General features: G+C 34.5%; 1 pseudogene; it reads right to left on the reverse strand.

Moving 5' to 3' along the window:
- Positions 1 to 8,315: 8,315 nt before the first annotated feature.
- On the reverse strand, positions 8,316 to 10,497 carry LOC131743120 (ATP-dependent RNA helicase DDX3X-like; annotated as a pseudogene).
- Between the last annotated feature and the right edge of the window lie 11,191 nt (positions 10,498 to 21,688).

The following is a 21,688-nucleotide window of genomic DNA, read 5'->3' on the forward strand; positions in this document are numbered from 1 at the left end:
ATTTAAAGTGAGAGATGTGTGACTCTTCCTTTAACTTAGAAGTCACTGAAGGGTTATTAATTGGTCTAATTTCCATATTGTTGTATCTCAGAAAGAGGGAGGTCCCAAGAGAGGGAGAAAGATGGGGGAATGGCTGGTCAGTGGAGCAGATTGTCACACACAACATTTATTGACTAAGTTTGCTGTCATATGGTATGGTTTGTGGCCTGCCAAAAAAATTTAAATAGTAGCATCAAAACTCACTGATGACAGACCACTATAACATATATAATAATAATAAAAGTTTGAAATAGTGTGAAAATCACCAAACTGTAACCAAGTAACACATAGGAGCAAATGCTGTTAGGAAAATGGTGCCTACAGGCTTGCTTTATGCAGGGTTGTCACACAACTTCAATTTGTATAAAATGCAATAGCTGAGATGCTCAATGAAGTGAAGCACAGTAAAAAAAAGTATGCCTGTGTATCAACTTATAAACTCACATTAATAATGCCCAGATCAAATATTACTTTAAAGTAATAAAGCTTAAGTTTTCTTAACTATAGATATGAAATGAAACCATCACTCAGTGATACTTGAGCCAAAAATCCAGTGAATCTTGTGAATTTAGCAATTTAACTATATTCTGCTATATTCTGCATCCCTTCAGCATACCACTATCCTTGCAGGAATGAAATGATGATTATTTTTGACTGAAGATGTTAATACTGATAATGTTTAAAAATTTCTTCTAAACATTTTTTTCTAACAAAATTAAAATTTTACCATAAAATAGAATATTTCAATGAAATTTGATTAACAAATAATTTTATATTACTCGTGATGGGGTTTTATATTTTCTCAGTATAAGAAACTGGTATAGGCCACACATGTATTTCAGTTAATTATTTCCAGTGCAACAATAGACTTAAATATCTGAGTATATTATCTACTCCTATAGAGAGATGGCATGTTCGTATGTTATACTGCTTTTTGTTTTTAGGATGTAGTTCCTAAATTTCATTCTGTTCATATTCTGATATTTGAAATATTTTCAAAATCAATCATTTATTTACCTGTCTATAAGATACCTTCCTTTGTAATCAGAAGTAACAGTTTTATAATGTAGTAAAATTCTGAGTAACATTTTTAGTATTTCTACTTTCTTAATCTTGTAAATATAACTATATCAACTTTATATTTATTTTTTTAAATTTTTATTGAAATATTGTTGACTTACAATGTTGTATTAATTTCTTCTAGAAACAGAAGTAACTCAGTTATATACATATATACATTCTATTTTATATTCTTTTTCATTATGGTTTATCTTAGGAGACAGGATATAGTTCTCAGTGATATACAGTAGGACCTTGTTGTTTATCCATTATAAATGTAATAGTTTTCATCTACTAACCCCAAACTGCCAGTCCATCCACTACTTTCTGAGTGTAGCTCTTCTCTAATAAGCTTTACTGCCTTGTATCTTACATGTTTGTGTGTTTACATTGGATAGGTTCTCAAGTTCCTGGTCTGCCATATTTCAGAAGCAGAAGTGCCCTCCTTCCCTTTTCTATAAACCATCAGTGGATGACATTTATTCCCATGGCTTTAGCTGTTGTCTATAAGCTGATTAAGCCCCAAATCTCTATCTCTGGCATGGACAACTCATTTCAGTCCCAGAAATATACTTCTAATTGACAAGCAGAGATTCTCACCTGAATATGCCATAAAGATCTCAAACTCTGTATCTTCAAATTTATACTGACTCAAAACTGGATTTATTTTTTCAATTAATGGTATCACCATCCCATCATTTTTCCACACATCTGTCAGTTTTCCTTTACTTTCCCACTCCCTTATACCCTGTCATTCTAAAATTCCATACCTTAATGTTCCCCAAATAAGTCTCCTCCTCTCCATTCCCACTACCTTAATTCATGCCTACCTGTATTGTCTCCCAAATGCTATTCGTTTTTAAAAAATTGTTTTCTTAAAAAAACGCTTTTTATTGGAGAATAATTGCTTTACACTGCTATGTCAGTTTCTGCTGCACAACAAAGTGAATCAGCTATATGTATATATATAACACCTCTTTTTTTGATTCCCTTCCCATTTAGGTCACCACAGAGCACTGAGTAGAGTTCCCTGAGCTACACAATAGGTTCTCATTAGCTATCCATTTTATGCATAGCAGTGTATATATGTCAATCCCAGTCTCCCAGATTGGTCCAGAGACATAATTAGCAGTATTTGAGGGCCTCCTTGGGAGGCAGAGGTTGGCTGTGGCTCACTGTGGGAGCAAGGACACAGACAGAGGAGGCCCCGGGAAAATATGCTTACTACTAGTAATTTTTTGAGTGTGTTTTGTATTGTTCCATTTTTGGTGGTGTTGCTTTTATTATTTATTATTTTTTTACTTTTTAATATTTTTTAAATGTTTCATTTTTACTTTACCTTTTTGTTCTTTTGTGGGTTTTTTTCTTGTTTTTCTTTTTTTGGGTCATTTTTATGTGTTTCATGTTTTCTTTGCTTTCTTTTTTTTTTAGTTTGTACTTTGTTTTCATTTTTTAAAATTTCATGTTTTGTTTTTGTTGGTTTAGTCATTATAGATAGCTTTCATTTTTGAGTTCTTTTGTTTGTTCTGTTGTTTTTTGATTTCTTCTTTTTTTTCTTTTCTGTCTGCTTCTTTGTTTCTCTTTGGTTTTGTTTTTATCATTTGTCTTGGGTGTGGTTTGTCTGTTTTCTTTCTTCTTTTTTATTTGTGTGTGTGTGTGTGCCTTCCTGTTTGTTTTTGTCTTTGATGTTTGTATTGAGTTTCATTTGTCTCTTTGTTTTATTTTCTTTTTTTTTTTCTTTCTTTTTACTCTGACACTGCTGTGAAGCTTGTGGGCTCTTGGGTGCCCAGTCAGGGCTCAGACCTGAGCTTGCAGGGTGAGAGTGTCGAGTCCAGGATGCTAGACCACCAGAGAATTCCCAAGACAAGGCAATATTAATTAGCTTGCACTCTCCCAGAAGTATCCATCTTGACACCAAGACCCGGCTCTACCCAACTGGCTGCAGGATCCAGAGCTGAACACCACACACCAAACAACCAGCAAGACAGGAACACAGACCCACCCATCTTCAAACAGTCTGCCTAAAGTTGTATGAAGCTCACAGTCACCCCCAAACACACCACATTATGTGGCCTTTCCCATTAGAGGGAAAAGATTCAGTTCCACCCACCAGGGCACAGACCCTAGTCCCTCTCACTAAGAACCCCACACAAACCCCTGGACCTTCCTCACACACTAATGAGCAGATAGAAAAGCAAGAGGAACTATAACCCTGCAGCCTGTCAAAAGGAGAACATAAACAGAGTAAGTTAAACAAAATGAGATGACAAAGAAATATGTTGCAGATGAAGGAACAAGGTAAAAACTAACACCAAATAAATGAAGAAGAAATAGGCAATCTACCTGAAAAACAATTCAGAGAAATTATAGTAAAGATCATCCAAGATCTTATAAATAGAATGGAGGCACAGATCAAGAAGATACAAGAAATATTTAATGAGTACCTAGAAGAACTAAAGAACAAACAACCAGTGATGAACAACACAATAACTAAAATGAAAAATATACTAGAAGGACTCAATAGCAGAATAACTTAGGTAGAACGGATAAGTGAACTGGAAGACAGAATGGTCAAAAACAAGTCTGCAGTACAGAATAAAGAAAAAAAGAATGAAATGAGTACAGTCTCAGAGACTTCTGGGACAACATTAAATGCACCAACATTCAAATTGTAGGCTTGTGCAGCTGCATGGAGAGCTTTACAATTCTCTCCCTTAGTTGCACCACCCCTGGTGCTCAGCTTTGCTTTTGGCCCCACCTCTGCATGTGTGCCACCTTCAGGCTTCTGTTCCCCACAGAGGCCAAAGGAGTGAAAGTAGTGACTAATTGGGGCACTTAATCATTCAGGCCATGGAGGCGTATGGCAGCCACAACTGTGGTGTGCATGAAGTGCCTGCAGCAGAAACTGGCAGGCAGTTGCACCAGACTGTGGCACACTTTCTCTGGTGGGAGTCCCTCTCAGTGCCCATGGAAGCAAGGGCCTGTATGTGGGGGTGGTGGCAGCCCCAACCCTTGCAAACCACTCAGCAATGGCACCTCATTTCCTAGGCCGAAAATGCTTATTTTATGGGTACTCCCAGCTACAGAGCCCCTCACTCCCATCCATTCTGTTATATCTGCACAGCCAACAGTGCTCCCCTCCCCAATCTGCTCTTTTAACCCCACATTTTAGCACTCATCCCCTGCCAGCAGTGGTGGATTTCCATCTCAGGCAGGGGTGCCCAGGGCTGATTCCTGTGGATGCTTTGTGATGGGTGATGCTCAGGACCCCAGAGCCTATGAGGGTGAAAGAGACCTTGGCCTGAGGGAAGGGTGAGCCTGCTCAGATTGGTGCCCTTCCCAGTGTCCATGGAGGCTGAAACCAGCAGGTGGGGAAGGAGATTACATTGAGAGCCCCATCCCTTGCATGCTACTCAACAATGATGCCTTGCTTCTATGGTGTCCTGGGCTTTTTCCACAAACTTTCCTGGTTGTGGAGCTCCTTACTCCTATCCCTTCAGGCTGTCTTTTCACAGACAACAGCTGTCCCCTCCCTGGATCCACATTCCAAACCTCACTTTCCAGCATCCAGCCCACCTCTGCAACAGGAGACACACAACTCAGGCTAGGGTGTGCAGGGCGGCAGTATAGACCAAGTGCACAGTTCTTACTTTGTCCTGCCTTCCACAGACTGTCTGCTGAATTCTCCTTTGATCCCCTGAAAGTCCCTTTCTGTCCCAGCCAATTTACCCACTATAAGGAAGTTTTTCTGATTTTGGAAACCTCTCCTCACCTTCAGCTTCCCACCAGGGTTGCTGGTCCTTTTTTGATTCCTCTTTTCTTTTTTCCTTTCTTTTATCCTACCCAGCTGTGAGGAGATTTTTCTTGTTCTTGTAGGTGTCTGAAATCTTCCGATAATGTTCAGGAGGTACTCTGTTAGAATTGTTCCATTTGTAGAGTTATTCTTGAAGTACTTGTAGGAGAGACAAATTCTGCATCCTCCTATTCTTCCATCTTAACTCTGCTCCCTATTATTATATTTAAAACTTATAGACAGAGGTTAGGGATATAAGGCCATATTTTTTTTTTTTAATTTTTCCTTTTGACCTAACAATCTTCAATACACTTTAACATTCAGTTATTTTACATTGCAGAATAGTCATCTTTACTTGAGGACATAATTTACTTTTATTTAAATACTCTTTGAAAAGAATATCTTAATCATCACATTGAATTGTAGCATTTTCTATATATGATACACAAGTAATACTAAGTCTATAATTAAAAAATAATTTCTCACAATAGAAAGGGAAACCAACTAAAATATGATAAATAAGATAAAAACTAAAGCCAATAGCTTAGAAACAAAGAATATAATCAACCAGTTAGTGACCAATACTTAGGGAAAAATTATATTTATATTTGCTTCCATGAGAGAAGTCTGTCATATCTCAATTCCAAGCATTTGTATTATATCTGGCTCTATTTTCATCTCTTCATATGTATGAATTCATTTAATTTTCACAAAAAAACTAGTGAAGTAGATATTACTATTTTCCTTTTATAAATGAGGAAACAAATACAAAATAATATGTAACTTGTCCAAGTTTGCATATAAGGAAAAAAGAGCTGAGATTCACACCGAGTTGTTCTGTATTCTGAATCATTGCTCTATACTGTTCTTTCATGAGGTTCCCAAGTACATTTTATTCTTTATAAATTAAATGTATCTATTCATTTCTTAATTGTTTCTTGGTAAGTGAAAAATATGTTCTCAAGCTTGAAGTTACATAATTAGTTCAGCCACAATTCAATAAGTCAAGTCTATTGATCTTTCAGATGCATAGAAGAAGCTCATGACGTTGGCAGAATATCTATTAATATAAACACATGCAATTAGGAAAAAATATTTTCCTGTCTATTACTACTTTGTTGGGTTTATCTAACATTTCACTATAATTGTTAGGGAAACAGTTATGTCTCAATTTAATGTAACAAAGTTTATCAAACTTATGGTAAATACCAGTCAATTATTTAATTTTTTGTAATTCCTTTTTTTTTTTTTTTTTGCTACACAGCAGGTTTGTAATTCCTGTTGTAAGAATTGCAGGAGGGAGCTCATTGCAAAACTATATCTTTTTATTATTCTTTTATTTTAGTAAAAAATGTGTTTTTCACTATAGTGAGATTAGAGGTTCACATGACAATGAAAACTTGACAAGGATAGTTTACAACATTTATTTGTTTACTTGTCTGTTTATTTAGTCTCTTGGAAAAAGAATGCTGGACTTACTGAAGTGTTTGTAACTTGTAATGCACTGAGCCATTTGAGCTTGAACCTGTGAGAAATGCTGGTTCTGGATGGCCCTCTGCTCTCAGTCAGGCAGTGGAATTGACTTACAGCCTCCTGAGCCCATCAGAAATATCCCTTTTTCTTCCAGGACTCAAAATAAGCTAAGGCTCTTTAGACACACTTTATATTCTAACTAAAAAAGAAATGAGCATAAAAAGAGTTTTCAATTTTAGAATTCTCAGTCCCCAGCTTTAATTAAAATGGAAATTATGTTTTGTTTTCTAATATGAACATAGAAAATGACAAATTTCAACAGAAAAGTGATGTGGTATATATTCCAGATGTGTTAGACCAATAAATAAAAATAAAAGCTGAGTAAAAAATCACATTTCTAACCTGATTCATGATACGTAAGCAAGATAAAGCAGTAAAGCATATTAATCACAGTGCGTGAGGCTTTCTTATTATTTTTCTAATCTTTCTATCTTTTAACTTCTGCTTTGTATAATATTTTCTTAAATACTTAAAATGAAAAATTAAAGCTGATATATTTTTGAAGGGTTATTTAGGAGAGAATTTTTTAAATTAAAGCAACAGATGTAAATGTGGTTAACAGGATATATGTGATCAGAATAAAGACATTGATGAACTTTTAGCTCATGATTAAGAGTTTTTACCTTCTGCCCTTAGGTCTCACAGTAAATCTCATTTCTTTTCATTCTTCTAGATTTTGTTCCTTGAACTCTTTTCTGTAAACACCAATCACTTTAAATTGAATATCCAGAAGATCAGCCCTTTCAAGTCATATGTCCTACCTTACTAAACTAGGCTAATATAAAAAATTTTAAGGGATGTCGGTTTTTTTGTTCTTTTTTTAAAAATTATATGCTCTTTTCCATTCAAGGCAAATATCATCACTAACTACTAAAGCATTATTGCAGGCATATTTTATTCATATGGTAAACATTAAAAACTGTGATTTAGTTGAATTTTTCTTAGACTTCAAGACTGCTTCTAAAAACCATATAAGACTAACTCACATTCATGACAGGTTTATTAAGGACAAATGATATATTAAATCCTTGGAAGTTATATTTTACATTAAAGGTAAATTAAAACCATAAATTAAATGTGTACACAGATGAGCCTAGTATTAGCAAACTGTAATCAGGTACTGTTTAATTTTCCTGTACTAGATAGATTCATCAGGACCCACTGAGTCTCTCTGGTAATTTTCTGTATGCCCCATATGTCTGACATTTTCTTCATTAGAATCAGTTCTCCTTACAATCATAAGGCAAAGCACATTTTTATATTAGGGAGAAAGGGTGGCATTACTATCTCAATATTTTAATTTGGAAAACATATATCTGCTATTCTCTATAATGACATATTTGGGAAGTCAAATATCCTTAAAATAGAAATTTACTATAATAAAGTCAGTCTACTCTTTAAATACTTAAGTAATGAATAGAGTTTTGTATGTAAATGTGTGCTTAAGTTTAAGATGTATACATTTATTACAAAAAAAGATTTTCCAAAGTTCAGTAAATTTATTTTGTCAAAACAATTGATATCTTGAGCATTACTGAGCCAATAGGATATCAAAATAAAAATTGTCTAAAGTTAAAAGCATATTACATTAATAAACAAATGGTTTGCAGTCACAAAATTATAAATGCACTTTGGGTTGGGGGTAGGTGGAGGGGAGTTAGTCCAAACTACAGCAATGGAAATCTTCAAACTATCTTCTGAACAAGACCACTGATTTTTCCTTTTATCTCTTTTTGCGATATAGAGTTACCTTTAAGAAAAAAAGAATCAATGGAGTATCACAGTTGGTAATTTGCTACAAATTCTTGAGACTATACAAGGTATAATCTGGCTAAATTACATGTGGTTTCCATATTAGCTTGTTTTGCAGGATGATCTACTACAAAGTAGGCTAGTTGCCCCACCAGTCAATCCCCCAGTAGTTAAAATTTCATCTGTATCCATCACTGTTATAAAAGCTTCCATAGCCACATCCACCAAACTCTCTGAAGCTGCTTCCATCACCTCTGATGCTGCCAATACAGCTGCCACTGAAGCTGGAATTGCTAAAAACTCTACTATGTGAATAACATCTGGCACAAATCCTCCACAGAATCTACTACTCTTAGAATGTCCACGACAGCTACCCTTGTAATGGTGTTGATAGGCCTTATTTTCAAACTAAGATGACACTTCTTATTTACCTTCCACAAGAAGCTCCAACAAACCCTTGGTCATATTTATGTTCCTCTTGTTAAAGAACAAGGTGACAAGGACAAGGTTTCTTACACATCCTATGCAGTCAATGCAATGTACATTTTCTTCAATACCTTTTGGCAAGTCAAAATCGACAACTTGTTTCCCATTTGAAATGTGCAGTCCTCTTGCTGCTCCTGCTCTAGCCACTAGGATTGGGCTTTTTCCTGAGAGCAACTGGTGAAGACTTCATCATCTCTCCAAGATCATTCTCCATGGATACTGGTACAAGAATATCCTTCATGGTGTAAAAAGTCCTCCAGACTATCCACACCTTTTTGGTCTCCACAAACACTGAGGTCAATGAATTCTTTCCTGTTGCATTTAAAAGGTTAAGCAGAAATAACTGTTTGTCTTACTCTTTTGATGTGAGGTTCTCAGAGATAGAGACAATATTCCTGCAGCCAAAAAGATGTATTTATCCAAGAAATCATGAGCAAGTATCTGTATTTACTTAGGGAAAGGAGCACTAAATATGTTATGGTAAACTCTCTTTGGTGGCATACTATCTTGTTCAAGTATTCCATATATCTGAGGTTCAAATCCCACATCAATATAAGATACACTTTATCCAACACCAAGTATTTGTGGAACTCTAATATTTTCTCTTTCCATCATGTCTACCAGGCCTCCAGGAGTAGCAACTAACATGTGCCATCCACATTCTAAGTATCAAATTTGTTAACCAAAATCAGCATCACCATAAATGATGTAAGGACTATCTCCAGGCTAGTATAAAAATTTTCTGCCTTCCTTATAGATTGGTACTGCCAAATCTCTCTTGTTGATGCTAATACCAAAGAGATTGGATATTGGATGTTGCCCTTACCTTCTGTTTTCCTTCATGGCCCTCAAAGCCTCTCCTTGACCATCTGAATAAATCTGACTCAAGATGGGCAAGAGAAATGCTGCAATTTTTACAGACGCTGTTTGGGTACAAGATATCAGTGTCTTTTCTCTTTCATGAAAAGAATAGCAAAAGTTTGCAGTGGAGCCAAGTGAGTATAACAAGTAAGCTTGATATTTCCCATAATAGTTTCTCCCATCTTAACATCAATAAAACTTTCAATGTGTGGGAGACAGCTATTGCCTTTTGCTTCAATTGAAATGTCATATTTCTCAAAGTTAACCCCAGTGTTATCTTCAGAAAAAAGTTCCTGTTCCAAGCAGTCACTTGGTTTTGACCAAACATCTTTATCTATTTGTCACACCAATGACAGTTTCTACCATGTTCAAATTTTCCAAAGACACATCTGTCATCATGGCAGCCAGTGTTGTTATAGTCACTCTATTCACTATCATCAAACCTTCCCTTTGGGCTTCCCTGGTGGCGCAGTAGTTGAGAGTCCACCTGCCGATGCAGGGGACGCGGGTTCATGCCCCAGTCTGGGAAGATCCCACATACTGCGGAGCGGCTGGGCCTGTGAGCCATGGCCGCTGAGCCTGTGCGTCCAGAGCCTGTGCCCTGCAACGGGAGAAGCCACAACAGTGAGAGGCCCGCGTACCGCAAAAAAAAAAAAAAAAAAACCTCCCCTTTAGTCACTTCCACCATCACCACCATCACTGAAGAAACTACTAGACTTTCCTCTTGAATCATTATGAGACTCAAAATACTACATGTATCCCTGTCTTTACTAGAACTCTATTCTGAACTGCTTTTATTGTAGACTTGTTTAGTAATTTCTTTGTTCCTTGAATGAAAAGGAATATAGCACCCTTTGCTGGCTGTCCTTCCTTGACTCTGATTATCTGGAGAATTAATGTTGCTGGTCCAGCCCAAGGGCATTTTCTACTGACACAGGATCCATCCGTGAAGAATACAGAGAACTTGGAATCTCCCTCTGCTGCTGAGTGAGTATGTTTGATGAACAGTAAATGCCTCTCGCTTGAGAACTGTGGCTCCCTAACACGTATAGAATTTTGTTCCAAAAACTGAGTTCTCCAGATATATAACCATGTTTGAAAGAAATGTCTTTGAACAATTTACAATTCAAAACAAAAGCTTTATGACATTATCACCCAATGATTATAAGTATGGCTAAGAAAAATATTTGATAAATGTGTATTTTAATGGTTTATATGTTTTCTAAATAAATTTTTAATTATTTAAAAACCTCCTCTTCAGATGTGTTTAATTAATACTTCTCTAATCAGACTATCATACCAGGTTAAATGTTATTATATATATTTCAGCCAGAAAGAGTGATTGAGATTTTATAATTTGTTTTTTCCTTGTTTATTCTATTCTGAGTTACAGTGTAACTTAATGGTCTATACTTTTCTCTGTGTAAAGGAGTTAAGTTTTTGGGTACTAAGCAAAGAACTCTGAATTCACTTAATGGTTTGCAAGTAGCACAATGCCACAATGGAATAGTGCAAAGTGAAAACTATCATTTTAGAGATTCCTTTGAATTTCATTTTTGACCACAAATGAGTTTATATCAAATATTTTGTGCAGTTAGAATCACTATAACTGTGTGGATTTGGGAGTATATTATACAAACAAACAAATCATTGGCTAATACTTCTTGATATATTCAAGGTTAAATGCTGACAAGTGCAATGCAAACTCTTCACACTCCCATTTTAAATATTGCAAGTAAAATACAAAATTTGTAAATACAACAGGTTAATAGATTTCCATAATCCTAATTCTATAAATAGAATTTTTCAGGTCTCAAGATGCAATGCAGATAATCCAATGTCCAATACAAAAGAAATTATTTTATTAGTGATCTTTCCTGGATTATGCACAGATGAAGTGTAATCAATACTTCTTTGTGATTTTTGTTCCTTTGAAATTGATAAAGTATAATACCATCTAATTTTTAGAATAATATGATTTTCAAGCTGTAAAATACTTATAAAAATATATATCCAGCCCTTCGTTACCTTAAAGATAAAGAAATGGGGATGAAGAAATTAACTAACTTGGTGATGTCAAGCTTGTTATCTAGTGACAGATTTGAGAGAATAAGTCAAGATACTTGATTCCTATGTCAATGAAATATTCTGTATGAGATACCATCCTTCCTTTTAAATGAACACTAATGCATAATAAATGGATGTTTCACATAGATACTATTATTCTTTAATGCAGCCTTCTTTGCTTTACAGCAATCATGCCTTCTGGTTAACTGGAAAAATAACTATCAGATTTCTTATTTTTATTCTGAGCACACAGTTTTCCCAAACTCCACCTTATGTGAAATTTCCTACCTCTACCAAACCCCAGTGAATAACAACATGGATTTCTTCTCCTTCCCAGGTATTCAGAAATTTCCCAGAAATAATTACAACTAAAGTCTCCAGGAGAAGATAAGACGTATGCTGAGAAATTTTGTGTTTGACAGGAACTTAAGCATTCTTGGTAAAGAATGTTTAAGTATGGGAATGATATACACTATTTCAACATACAGATTTCCTCTGAGGAAGTAGAACCGGAGGGGACAAGGAAGATCAAGTTTTAGTTCTATACATGAAGCTTTTTCTGCCCTTCCTTCTTTTTCTCCCCCTCCCCCAACCTCCTGCTTTCTTTCTCCTCCTTCTTTTCTTTTTCCCTAGTTTTAAAATATTATAATCCATATGGTGTTAGAGAATGTCTTAATTTCATGCGGACACAAAAATAAACTCAAAATGGATTAAAGACCTAAATATAAGACTGGATACTATAAAACTCTTAGAGGAAAACATAGGCAGAACACTCTCTGACATAACTCACAGCATGATCTGTTTTGATCCACCTCCGAGAGTAATGAAAATAAAATCAATAAATAAACAAATGGGACCTAATTAAACTTAAAATATTTTCATTAGCAATGGAAACCATGACAAGAAAACTCACAAAATGGGACAAAATATTTGCAAACAAGGTGACCAACAAGGGATTAATCTCCAAAATATACAAGTAGCTCATGCAGCTCAATATCAAATAAACAAACAACCCAATCAAAATATAGGTGGAAGATCTAAAAAAATCTTTTCTCCAAGGACATACAGATGGCCAAGAAGCACTTGAAAAGAAGCTCAATATCACTAATTATTAGAGATATGCAAATCAAAACTACAATGTGGTATCACCTCACACTGGTCAGAATCGCCATCATCAAAAAATCTACAAGCAATAAATATTGGACAGGGTGTGGAGAAAATGCAATCTTCCTACACTTTTGGTGGGAATGTAAATTGATACAGCCACTATGGAGAACAGTATGGATGTTCCTTCAAAAATTGAAAATCTACCATATGATCCAGCAATCCTACTCCTGGGCATATATCTGGAGAAAACCATAGTTTGAAAGGATACATGCACCTGAATATTCATTGCAGCACCATTTACAATAGCCAGGACATCGAACAACTTAAATGTCCATCGATGGAAGAATAGATAAAGACGATGTGATACATATATACAATGGAATATTACTCAGCCATAAAAAATAATGAAATAATGCCATTTGCAGCATATATGGATGGACCTAGAGATTGTCATACTAAGTGAAGTAAGTCAGACAGACAAAGACAAATATCATATGATATTGCTTATATGTGGAACCTTAATAAATGGTACAAATGAACATATTTACAAGACAGAAATAGAGTCACAGATGTAGGACACAGTTTGGTTTCTCCTTGGCAAACAAACTTATGGTTACCAAGGGGAAAAGTGGGGGGAGAGATAAATTGGGAGATTGCGATTGACATATACAAACTACTATATATAAAACAGATAACTAATAAGAACCTATTGTATAGCACAGGGAACTCTATTCAACATTCTGTAATGACCCACATGGGAATAGAATCTAAAAAAAGAGTGGCTATATGTATATGTATAACTGATTCACTTTGCTGTACAGCAGAAACTAACACAACATTGTAAACAAACTATACTTCAATAACAATTAATTAAAAATTAAAGTGAAGTAAATATGGTGGTACATGCTAGAGAGACTATTTTTTCTGATTTTATATATGCTTCAATATAGCATGATTAAAAATAAATAATCAAAATATTTGAATAAGAAAAATGTACCCTAATTGGTAACTACAGCAATTGGTAGATTAACAAACTACATTTATATAATTTTAGGAGAGAAGCTCAAATGAGATAACCTTCAATATACACTTTAAGTTTACATTCTGAACCCTAAGCCCACAAGTGAAATATCAAAACATTCATCTTTATAGTTATTTAAATGGATAACAAACATTCTCAAAGCTGTATGGTTTGGGATTTATTTGGGAGAGATTAGTGTTCCCTTGGTCTCTTGAATTGACTAATTCATTCTCCTAAACTGAGAAAGATGAAATTTATTTATAGGTCCTCAAGCTTTTATTATTTAAATTATAAATATTCCCCAAACAAGCTAAGCTATTCCTCATACCAGCTGTAAAAAAAAAAAAAAAAAAAAAAAAAATTAGCAGAGGCAATGTATGTCTACAAATACTTGCATTTCTAATCTAGTGGATAATTAGGTAACTCACCCCCATATTATCACTGAGGTGGAGGTGGATCAGTGAGGAAGTTTTGAAAAAATCTGCATATTGACAAACTGTTAAAAATATTTTCTTCACAGCCCCAGGATTGAAAGTATGCCAGTAGATACATATTTTTTAATAATAATTTTTCAATCCCTTTAATTTTTCCCTCCCACAGATAAATAAAAGGAAACTATCTGATTTCCTAGATATGACTTTACAGAGTTACTTAGATTATGATTATGTTTATTATATTAACATTATTAAGATATAACAGATTCATCTATGCTGAAGAACTCCTCAACATAAGTGATTCCAGGAAGTATCTTACCCAGGGCAGAGTCACATCCATCAGCTGACTCCCACTCTGAGCTATAATATTCAGTAAGTTTCATTGAGTTTAATTGTCAAAAACAGTAAAGTGATGTAGGGTTTTAAGTTTTCTCTTCATTTCTATATCTCTTTGTTCTTGTCATCCTTTGCATTTTTTTCAAGTTCCATCTCCTTTGACTGTCACTAACTTTTTGATTGATTAAGAAATGATCAAGCATTTATAGAGTCTCAACTGTGTGCTACACAATATGTCAATGGCTTTTCCAAACATCTCATTCTTTTTCACCTTTACAGCAGTTCCATGGACTGCATAATCATCCAACATTTAAAATGAAGAATTTGAAATTTAGAGAAATAAAGAGTGGTGGTCAAAGTAAAACACAATAAATCCTAGATGAGGGTTTAGCTCCAGACTTTCTGACTATAAGTCTGTTACATCACAGACACCTCCCTTAACTTGGGTGGCTTGTTAATCTTTTCATTTATTTCTATATTTCTATACAGTGAGATAATCTTCTGTCACACTGTTTGGTCTTTAATTCCTTCCTTCCTTCCTTCCTTCCTTCCTTCCTTCCTTCCTTCCTTCCTTCCTTCCTTCCTTCCTTCCTTCCTTCCTTCCTTCCTTCCTTCCCTCCTTCCCTCTCTGCTTCCTTTCTTCCTCTTTCTTTCTTCTTCTTACCAGTAGTGATGTGATAATAAATTCGTCTTCAAAATAAAAATCTTTGACAAGTGAGCTCTCGTGACCATTTAGTGTCTTTATAATAGATTCTTATAGCATATACACCACAAAATCCCTATTCTTGATGAGAAAATAAAATTTAAGGATTATTTATACTACCTTTATGTGATTTTTCTGTCTTCTGAGCATTTAACAGAAGTGTATTGGCTGAATCACATAAACTGTCTACACAGTGGATCCAGTATTAATATCCAATTTATTATACAGTTAGTGAATTCACAATTTTAACATATTAATAACTTGTCTGATGTCAGCCAGAAAGTCTGAATGCCAGTTGCAAATGTGTTAAGAATTAAATTTATTTTCTAACCTTTCTGTTAAGCACTCATTTTCCTTAAATATTAATAAATAATTGTTTTAGATTCTTAGTATTCATGAATTATATGCTAGCCTGAAAAAGACCACACTATTAAGACAGTTTATGTAGAGACAGAAGTTTATGTAGGTTATATACTAAGTCCATTAGGTGCTATAACAAAATAGCACAGACTAGGTAGCTTATACAAAATAAATATTTATTTCACACAATTATGTAGGCTGGAAGTCTGAGATCAGGGGGACAGCATGTCAAGTGAAACTTTTCTTTTGTCCTCACATGGCAGAAATGTCCCAGGATCTCTTTACAACCTCTTTTATAAGGTTCTAATTCCATTCACCAGAGTTCCACAATCATGACTTAAGCACCTCCCAAAGGGTCTAATACAATCACCTTCGGGGGTTAAGACTTCAACAGATAAATTTTTGTGGCATATAAACATTCAGACCATAGCATCTATTTATACTTAAAACAACTAGAAGTTTGGTGATTTGAATTCTCATTTGTCTTATACTTGGTTGCCTATAGGAAAGTCGTTCTACTTATTTGATTTTCTTTTCAGTATCTTAATCTAGTATACTACAATAAATTTTTTTAGGGCAAGGCTGTTATGAGATCAGTTAGATTATATAAGTACCAGAATTTCAGCCATATAGAAAGAATGTATTCTTCTACAGCAAGATAAGGTTTTGCCTCTCTTTAACAATTTGTGCTTCCTTTTTTAGCTCTAAAATTGAATCAGTTAATATTAAAAGTCTTTGTAATTGTCCATTAGTAAGTCATAAACAGCTAGAAAATAAATAATTTTTTTTCTGTCTTACTTGTGTTGAATCCCCTTCTAGTAGATTTCTGGCACACAGTAAAATTTCAATGAACATTTACTAAATAAATAATAATTGTGAGGTTTCCAGTTCCGCATGTAAGAAGTGTAGAAGCCGCCAATTTGTCCCAACACAAGTAAAAACTGAAAGACTGAAAAATCTTCAATTCCTCTAGAATTCCCAAGAGAGGTGATGACAGAAGGCAAATCACTGCTCCCAAAAGAGATCAGATGGACAAAAAAAAATACAAAGAATAACAACTTAACCAAAGAAGAGACATGAGCAGAAACCACCATGGGAGCCAGTGCCTAAGTAGGAAAACAAGAACTGCATTTGTGAAATTGCTGGAGGTTCAGTGTGGACAATTCTGCAAGTTAAAACTCCATGGGGAATGAGTTCTGGTGTGGGGAGAACAACGTGATATTTACCTCCAGGAGCTCAACCAGGTCCCCACTGTAAATATCAGAGGAAAATCCTCTCCTACAACAAGCAAAGGTTGGGGAAAAGGAATCATTTTGAAATACACCAGAGCACTCTGTTCTTAGCAAAGTCTGCCTTCAGCAGAAACTAGTTCAGTGAAGCCTAACTTGCTGGAATGTTATCAAATCCTAACTGACTGGGAGAAGGGGAAAAAAAAACCAGTCAAGACCACTGTAGCCAACCTCTCCCACCTAAGGGGAGTAGAAAAAATTTAAACACTTGTGAATATCACAGTCCAGAGGCAGGCATAGGCTCACTAAAATACTGAGCCCTAATCACAGGACTAAAAATGTTTCCCTTGAGCCCTCAACACCACATTAGTGAAGGCCAATTTACAGCAGTTCCTTTATCCAGTCCATCCTGTCTGGCTATCAAGAAAAATTATATGGTATACCAAAAGGTGAAAAACACAACTTGAAGGGGCAGAGCAAGTCAGAACCAGACATGGCAAGGATGTTGGAATTATGAGAAGGAGAATTTAAGACACCTATGATTAATATGCTAAGGGCTCTCATGGATAAAATAGACATCATACAAGAACAGATAGGCAAGGTAAACAGAGAGATGGAAATCCTAAGAATGAACCAAACATAAATGTTAGAAATAAAACCCAGTATAATAGAAATGAGAAGGCCTTTGATGAGCTTAGTAGTAGACTGGTCATGGTTGAGGAAAGAATCTCTGAGCTCAGTGTATCTCAATAGAAACCCCCCAAACTGGAAAGCAAAGAGAATAAAGACTTAAGAAAATAGAATAGAACATTCAAGTACTGTGGGACAATAATAAAACGTATAACATATGCATGATGGAAATGTCAGGGCAGAAAAAGAGAGGAAGAATAGATATTTAAAAGAATAATGACAAATAATTTCTGTAATATAATGCCAAATACTAAACCATAGATTCAGAAAGCTCTGAGAACATCAAGCATGATAAATGCCAAAAAAACCTACATGTAGGCATGCAATTTTCAAATCATAAACAATCAAAGATAATGACCCAAAGACCTTAACAGACGTCTCACCTAAGAAGATATAGAGATGTCAAATAAGCATATGAAAAGATGCTCCACATCATATGCCATCAGGGAAATGTAAATTAAACAACACTTATTAAAACGGCTAAAATCTGGAACACTGACAACAACAAATGCTGGGGAGGATGTGGAGAAACAGGAACTCATTGCTCATGGGAATGCAAAATTGTACAGCCACTTTGGAAGAGAGTTTGACAATTTCTTACAAAAGTAAACACACTCTTATCATATGATTCAGCAATTGTGTTCTTTGGTATTTACCCAAAGGATGTGAAAACTTATGTCCACATAAAACCTGCATATGGATATTTATAACAGCTTTATTCACAATTGCCAAAACTTAGAAGCAACCAAGATGTCCCTCAGTGGTGAATGTATAAATAAGTTGTGGTACATATAGACAAAGGAATATTATTCAGTGCCAAAAAGGAATGATCTATCAAAGCATGAAAAGTCAAGGAGGAACCTTAAATGCATATTACTGATCTAAAGAAGCCTATCTAAAAGGACTAATTACTATATGACATTCTGTAAAAGCAAAATTATGAAGCCAGAAGAAGATCAGTGCTTGTCAAGAGTGGGGGTCAGGGGGTGATAAGGGATGAATGGGCTGAGTACAGATCATATTTAAGGCAATGAAAATACACTGTATGATATTAGAATGACGAATACATGTCACTATACATTTGTCCAAACCCATAGACTGTACATAAAGAGTGAACCCTAATGTAAACTATGGACTTTGGGTAATTATGGTGTGTCAAGGTAAGTATGTCAATTGTAATAAATGTACATTCTGGTGGGAGAGGTTGGTAATGAGGGGGACTATACATGTGTGGGGACAGGGAATATGTGTGAAATTTCTGCATTTTCCTCTCAATTTTGCTGTGAATCTAAAATTCATTTTTTAAAGTCCTTTAAAATAATAATAATAATAATAATAATTCTGAAGCATATGAATTTCTTTCTGTATCCTATAGTCAACACAAAATAGGTAATAACAAGCTCACAAATTTAAAAATGAATATAATGCTGTAAAAGTTAAAAAGATAAAAGTAAATTTATTATGCTTTCATATTAAAGCAATTGAAAATCAATTGTAAATAAATTCACTTTAGTAAAATATGTAGATATGGATTTAAATACATATTGCAAAATTATAGTTAGTTTAATACATTTATAATTATCTCCATTTTAAAACATCTGAAGAGATTGACATATATTGATGTTAAAAACAGAAAGTTTTAGAGGTAAGTCTTAAGCTGTGACTATATGTTCAAAATCCTACTTCCCACTGTTTGCAGGAAACTGTGTCCTGCCCACCATGTTGCACTGCATCCAGTAAAGTTGACTTAACTCAAATATTTAGCCCAAAATATAACCAGCTTTCTCAGCTCCCAGCTCAAAGATAAACAATGCCCTCTCTACTGAAGTAAACTTCTATATCCCTAAGTTTAAAATTTTACTGGATATGAGGCTGGAAGTTGAGTTATGGGAAAACTTTTACCTAAGCATTTTATTTATGAACAGGGTTTTACCTGAGATATTGTTAACTGGTTATTCCCTATATGTCTGAACTGTAAACATGATAACCTCTAAGTCAATACACCATAGATCTCCATAGAACAGAATTTAATAAAGAATGAGTGATTTTTGGCTTCTGATACAAGAATAAAAAAATAATTATGGTGAGATTTTGCCTGTAAGATGGACTTTAGAATGGAGGCTTTGAGAATGTGTTATTGTTTTTTAGAGTAGCATTATTGTTATAAAAATAACAAAATATTAAGTAGTGGGAGGAACAGAATTGGCATGATTTAAATTATAATATTTTTTGTGAAACTCCAGATTAATATACTCTGATTACATGTGGCATTTAATTAAATTATTTCATCTATTTCATTTCAATACCCACATTCTATAAATAGCATTAATATAGCACTTTCATTCAGATCACCAAATATTTACTGAGTGACATTTGAGAACTGTGATCATGTGATAAGCACTAAAGATTTAAAAATGAATGCCATGTTATCTCTATTTTTTTTTCTTTTAGTAATAGTACAACCTATAAGGGAAGACATTAGAATAAAATTATCATTTAATTCCAGTGTGTAAAATACTATATGATATAAATGTAGATTCTCAGTGGCAGATAAAGTTATCAAAGTAGCATGTATAAGAAAAAAACATGGATAGTGCGTATCAGCAAAACTATTAACTAGTCCAGGTTTTTTTCATTTTCTTAATGTGAAATCTTGAGAAAATAGTTTCACAGTTGATCAAGTTTCTTTAATCATTAAATGATTGACCATTACTTAAAACAGCTAATATTTCTTGAAAAGCTTCACTTTATATAAAAACCTACTCCAGATGTTCCTATGGATACGAAGATCTTATTGAGTAAGAAATGAAACTTTAAAGGTAGTACATAAAGAGAGCCTAACATCAAAGAATCACATCATTGTGTTCTACCCCCTGCTAGTTAATGCATTTGGCAACAAATCATGCAAATCACTATTTTCTAAGATCCCAGAGGAAAAAATTTGTAACTGTCTGAAACATGATGGAAAAATGGAAAAGAGAGCACATGCATTCAGCTACCTACATGAGGAAGATAACATTTTCTATTTTTTTAATTGCATTTATATTAGTTTCTGTTAAGGTAGCAACTAACAATAAAGATAAAATACAAAAGACATTTCAAAGTGTGATTTCCCAATATAAAATCAGATGACCCTGGGTAACTTTGATGCTTCTATTTCTGCTTTTGATTTAGGTGGGGATGTTATAACATGGGGTGGGGGCTGATGAGAGTAAAAGTGCTAAAGTACTTCTATTGAAGTAAGTGAGATTGCAGAGTGAAATTGTACAGCTTTCCCCACCATAAATGAATTCTAGTACATTGAAAGGATATAGACATGCTTATGCTGACAGAACTATTCAGTATATTCTTGCAAAATTTGTCTCTAATAATAAATGAAAATATACTTTCCCCTAAATGGATATCCCTTCCTCCTAAATTAAAGTTTAAATGATTTTTGTTGCAAACTGATTTTTCTTTTGCATTTAATTGCAAACATGGGACAGAGGGAATGAATGCAGTGTTAGATACGCTCATAAACACATTCAGTTCATGTAAAAGGAAATTTTTATCTTTCCTGAAGTTATTAATCAAAAACTAGTTCCCAAAGTAGCTAAACTTGTGTCCAAAAGATAGATGAATATTAGACTACACACAGAAACTGAGATGTGCAGAATACATAAGTGCCATACATTCTATAAATTTCTGCACAAATATATTCTCCTCTAAAAAGTGATTTTTGTGAGTTTTTGTTCTCTAGTGATATTACTAGAAATTATTAGGACATACAATAAGGGGTACATGATGTTAAGACAAAGAGTTTAGAAAACAGTTTTACTACTCATCAATCAGGGAAGATACTGACTACCTGCTGTTTAAGAAAGTTAGTCCTTGGGATATATAAACCATTAGACCTTAAAAAAAGTGATGTCTAAAATGTGCTGTTACCCCCATAGGTAGCTATATTTTCATCTGGGTGAATTGAGTGGTGCAAATTAGCATGTGATCACAAACCAAGACCAAAATAAATCCAAGTCATGAGGGAAAGATATCAAACAGGAAGGATGAGAGAAAAGTAAAGAAGAACCCCTGTCTCTTTTACCAATTGCTTTCCTATTAGGTTTTCAAAGGAATCTGTGTTGGGTGAGAAAGATTTTGATTTTCAGATCCACAGACAGATTTTCTTATATATATTGGAAACAGTGGGGGATAGAAAAAAACATGGACTCAAGGTGGAAT

Source organism: Kogia breviceps, chromosome 16 (assembly GCF_026419965.1).
Source record: "Kogia breviceps isolate mKogBre1 chromosome 16, mKogBre1 haplotype 1, whole genome shotgun sequence".
NCBI classification, from domain to species: domain Eukaryota; kingdom Metazoa; phylum Chordata; class Mammalia; order Artiodactyla; family Physeteridae; genus Kogia; species Kogia breviceps.